At 37.7% G+C, this 5,766-nt stretch overlaps 1 pseudogene; it reads left to right on the forward strand.

The window, feature by feature from the left end:
• Positions 1 to 3,691: 3,691 nt before the first annotated feature.
• LOC140508033 (CCR4-NOT transcription complex subunit 6-like pseudogene) lies at positions 3,692 to 4,600 on the forward strand (annotated as a pseudogene).
• Positions 4,601 to 5,766: the final 1,166 nt, after the last annotated feature.

A 5,766-nucleotide genomic window follows, 5' to 3' on the forward strand; every position in this document is an offset into this window, starting at 1 on the left:
CTCAGGGTTATGGAGCATTCACTGCAATGGGTATTGCCTATCAATTGCCTGCTTATCCTACTTTGATCATCCAGTCTAGGAATAGGTACTTCTTCCATCAGTATTCTGTTTCTATCTTTGCCTTCTGGATTTTGATGCAGGGCAACTGGGTGGTACAGTGAATACAGCATGAGCTTGAAATCAACAAGACTTACATCCATGAATTCTAAGCTAAACTCGAACTAGCTCCATGACCCTGGGCAAATCATTTAACCCTGATTGCTTGAGTTCCTAATCTATGGAATAAGGTGGAGAAGGACATGTCAAACTACTTCAATATCTTTGCAAGAAAACCTGCCAATTAGGTCATGAAAAGTCTGACATGACTGAATAACAACAAAGGAAAGAGATTCCTAATCAGGCCTGGCAGAGATTATTTACTTTTATATCACAATCTCCAGGCTCAGGCATTTTGTTATTCAGATATATGTTTCCCCCACTAGTAAGAAAGAATTAAAGACATGTGGTTTTGTGATTTTTGCAGTGGTATGGTAAGGAAAGTGGTAAGGTGCAGCAGAAATTAACCATAACTCCCTAGCATGAGGGACCATTTATTACTGAAGTCAAATGTTACAAAAATAAATGAAAGAAACATTTATCACAGAAGTTAGATTTTCCTCTAAACTCCTTGAGAACAATGCATCTAACTAGAAGGTGAGCTAACCTTGACTCTTCAAATTGGCAGCACTGTTTGTTTGTGTGTAAAGATTGCAATATCCAAAACTAGTATCAGAGCAGCTACTTCTTATCTATTTCAAGAGGTAGCAATTGACAACAGAACAATACAAAAATGGCTTCAGTGCATTCTCTCCTACTAATGATCTTAAAAAGTGATGATTTATGGAAGAAAAATGGAGGAGACAGAATGCTAGATGTGGGGTTAATAATACCTAGCTTGGAATCCTGGTCCAGATGGGATAAAGGCTCTGGGAACTCACTTGAATTCTCCTTGAATCTTCCTGCTTGATTTGACATTCACAGGCCATAACTTTTTCATTATCCCTATGTCCAAATCTCTGTTATCCTTAACCTAGCCTAAGTTTCTATTGTCTATTACCCCTGGATCATTTCCAATTACTTCCCACCCTTGATTATATCTAAAACCCAATTCTCCTAGTTCCTGGTCTCTTCCTCTAGTCACTCCAACCTACTGGCCACTCTCATTAATATGCTTCCTAACCCTCTCCTTGCATCACCTCAGACTACTTGGCCAACTTCAGATCCCTCTCCCTTTCTGTATATAAGATCCACCTTGCCTCATTGATGGTGCTCAGATTCAATCTGTCCCACTGGTATAAGTAATACAAGTTCTGAGATTCCTTACATGTTTGGCATACACAGCAGATCTGTTGAGATTCATTAAGAGTCTGGTAAATGTGTGGATCTTTAATAAACTTTGTTTTAATTTGGCTGAAAGAAGACTGAGGTTGAATTCATTCAGACAGGACCCACGTGTTGCCATTTCAGGGTCCCAGCACCCCTAAACCTCAATAGTACAATCATTTACTATGTGGATCTTTACCTTTTGGACTTTCAGCTTCTTTACTTTAAAATGAAGCTTAAAGTAAATGGACCACCATTTAATTAATTCTTTGGCTGTAGATTTTTTTAAAGCTATAAAATAACTCCATTTCATCAAAGGTTTTGATGGACTGAAAATTAAAAATGAATAAGCAGTGTCATAAGGAATTCCAAAATGGCTAATAATGTAACCTTAGGTTTGTATTTAAAGAAGCATAACTTCAAGCAATAGGAATTATGGAAGAAGCAAGGGAGTTCCAGAAAAAAAAATTACTGCTTCCTTGAATATGCTACAGACTTGGACTGTATGGCAAGAGAAGAGAATACCAGATTCTTTTACTTATCTCCTGAGGAACATGTGCACTGGCCAAGAAGCAATATTTAGAATCAATCATGGAAGAAAAAGTTAGTTTAAGAATGGAAAAGGAACATGGCAAGGTACATTATCACCTCATTTATGTAACTAATATGCAGAGTACATCTCACAAAATGTCAGGGTGCATGAATGAAAGACTGGAATTAAGGTTTCCAGGAGAAATATCAACAACTACCTCAAACATAAAGATGATACAATTCTAAAGACAGAAAGTGAAGAGGAATTAAGTATCATATTGATGAGTGTAAAAGAAAAGAAAGAGTAAAATCTGGCTTGGAGTTTAACACAAAAAAAATCCTAAGATCTTGACAACTGGTCCCATCAATTTCTTGCAAATAGAGAGACGGAGTAATAGAAGCAGTTTCAAATTTTAAATTCTTGTACTCAAAGATCACTGAAGAAGGCAACTGTAGCTGTGAAATTAAGAGACATTTCACCTTGGAAGGAAAACTATGGCAAATTTGGATAGTGTGTTAAAAAAAATAGAAACATCACTTGTCAATAAAGTCTGATATAATCAAAGTTATGTTTTGTTTTATTTTTCCTTGTCGCAGTGTATGACTGTGAGAATTGGACTATAAGGAAACCTGACCACCACAGAATTGACTCTTTCAAATAGTGTTGCTGGAAGTCTCATGAGAGTCCCTTCAAGGGCAAGGAGGTCATTTCCCATAATGAAAAGATGGGACTCATCAGAAAACACTCTCATGTTGAGAAAAATTGAAGTCAAAAGGAAAGGGAGGGGAGAGAGGATGGAATAAATGGATAGTATCATAGAAACCATGAACATGACATTGGACAGACTCTGAGAGATTGTAAAGGGCTGAAGGTCCATGGACTCATAAAGAGGTAGAAATAACTGAATCACTAGACAACAATAACAATACCACTATACTCTGTCCTTAGCAAATATCATGTCCTTCAGTTCTTAGTGTTATGGTTTAAAAAGAACTTTATAAAGTTGGAATGTGTCCAGCAAAAAGCAACTAAGATGTTTCAAAGCCTTCAGTTTGTGACATTTGAGAATCAATTGAAGGCAGGAACTCAGTCTGTTAAACCAGAAACGAAAAGACAAGGAAGAGGCTATATTATTGTTGTGCGATAGTTCATGAACTGACATTTGGCAAAGAGCTTTGACATGTATTTACTTTTTTTTGTATATTTTTCCCTCCAGTGGGTAGAAACAGCAGTAATGGTTAGAACTTAAAAAGAGAGGAGTGGCGAGTGAGCTAGAGAAAGAACTGCAAGGCCTCAGGTACAGAGGATAAGGCCTCAGCCATCAAGGGAACCCTGGCTCTGTCTGGTGTGGTCTAGGTAGAGCCAGTGCTAGTGCCTGTCCTTGCCCAGCTGCATGCTTGTCTTGGCTGCCCTCAGTAGTGCCTCTCCAGGTTGCCATGCAGCTACCACAGCTGCTTCTCTCACCCAGAGCCCAGGGCGCTGAATGCAGACTAATAAGAATTTCAAAAGAAAAAAAAAAAACAGCATGATCCCCCATGTCCCTGCAGAATTTGCACCATCATATCAGCAGAGGAGAAAGCCAATGGAAAGAAATCTCACTGGCCTTATTTTGCAATCTCTGGTAGAGTGCAGAGATTAATAGGTTCATTACTTTGGCCACTGACACAACTGACAATTCCACAGCTAACAGATAATTATCTCGCTCTCATTTCACTTGATATTGCCAAATTTCATAACCTGGTTTACTTGAATTTATCATCCAATAAACTCAGAAGTTTACCAGCAGAACTATGAAACATGATGTTTCTCAGGGAATTGCTCTTAAATAACTATTTGCTAACAGGTTTTGCCTTATGAACTTGTTCGGCACTTCCAGATACAAATGTTCAGTTTCAAAGGCAATTCTTTGTCCTAGGATATTCTCAGGACACAGATGAAACCCAAAAGTTATTGAACTACATGCTTAACAATCTAGCAGTTCATCCAGAGCAGCTTCCTTTGAGGCCATGAATTGCACTAAAAGAACGAGATCAAAACTTGGCCTCAACATCGTTCATGGCTATGTGTTATAGTGTACTATATGATAAGTACACAGCCCTGGAACTTTATGGCTACTGCCCATATTGGGCATTAAACTGGAAGTACAGGAAAAAGGGAATTATGAAAGAGATTGTTAACTGGGTTGCAGATAGATATCATTATTCTTCAGGAACTGGAAACAGTTCGATATTTCATCCTCTTTCTGCTGGCATTAAAGGAATTCAGATATGATCAACATTTCTTCTTCAAAGTTGGGTACCAAAATCATATCTGAGTAGGAGAGAAAACAAATGGAGGGTGGTGCAATATTCAACAAAACAGAAAAGTTTAAGAGGGTGTAGAAATACATGGTGGAGTTTAATCAAGTGGCCACAGAGAATTCAATGCATCAGAAGCTGGCCTGAACAGTCATGATGAAGACTAACATTTCTGTGGCTGTGGTTTTAAAGTCCATAGAGAAGTGCTTGGAGCAGGCATGAAGGCTAGTCATGCTGTAGACAAACAGGTACTTATTGTGACAAATGCCTATATGCATTGGGATCCGGAATATTCTGATATGAAACTCATTCAAGCTATGATATTTGTGTCAGAAATAAAAAAGAAATCCTGGAGAAAGTCTCCAGTAGGCCTGGGAACCCATCTACAGATCCTAATTCCATCTACTAGTGCAGCTAGAACCAAGTATTGCTCCCTTTCTGCATTTTTAATTTTGTGTGTTTTAAATATCAGGCATTTTTCTTATTCAAAGAGTTAGCTTTGTTATTGGAGAAATGATCAGTTGAAGGTCCGACAATACCTATTTATTTCTCTAAGATGCATTTTCTGCCTAATTATATAAAAATGAGCTATGCATCTTTTCAAATAAAATTTTTTCATTTAATTACATTTAGAAGATTTAAAAATTGCAGTGACCTTCATGTAGAATTGTGATAGGATTTCTCTAAAGAATTTCAAAGACTTAGATCTATTCCAAGGCAGGTGAAGCAATTTATTATAGTTTTGAGGTTTCACACTGTGATGAGTGGCAAAGTCCCTTAGAGGAATTTAGCCATTTCACTAAGGCAGGACATAAAATTTTAAAGAAAATATGATGTTGATTACACAATCAAAATTTATATGCAATACAGGAATATGATTAATATTAAGGTGGTAAGAGGAGTTTGTTAAGGGATTAGGTAATGAAGGAGGGATCCTGGCCTCAGTGGAACTGCAGATGCAGTTACCCATAATGCCTACATTTAGTGAGGTATTTATATATAGTAAAGATACATATCTATAGTAAGTCTCTGTCCATTGTAAGTTCATTCTAAGTTAGTTTTTTACTATTACTATACAGGCACTACCTAAGGATGGTCTCCTTCTACAGTTTGGTGGTCAAACATCCTGCTCTAGGTCCTGGTGGTGTTGTCTTCTGATTGGCTAACTGTTGTACTATTGTCTGATCAATATGGATACTTAGGTATTGTGGTCTTGTCTTCATCTAAATGGATGATGTGACTGTGGTTGAGTACAAGAAAACACCTGTTTCTATGGGAACTATGAGGAATGGATCTGGCAGCAATATCTATGTAGAGGCAATGTCTGAATTTCCATTCCTGCTGTTTCTTTGAGAACTATGAGTTTCAGGGACACACCTGTTGTTCTAGTGAGGCATATATGAAGAAGTAAGGACGTTGGCAGGGGTGCTAGGTAAATAGAGTGGGTTTTGGGGAGAGGTATAAAAAAAATTTGAATATTGGGGCTGGGGACAGCTCTATTAGGGCTCCATCAAATTGAACAGTTTATCTTGTTCTCTTTTACTACAAACTGGTTTGCCTCTGTAGATCACTCTG

This window comes from Notamacropus eugenii, chromosome 5 (assembly GCF_028372415.1).
Source record: "Notamacropus eugenii isolate mMacEug1 chromosome 5, mMacEug1.pri_v2, whole genome shotgun sequence".
NCBI lineage: Eukaryota > Metazoa > Chordata > Mammalia > Diprotodontia > Macropodidae > Notamacropus > Notamacropus eugenii.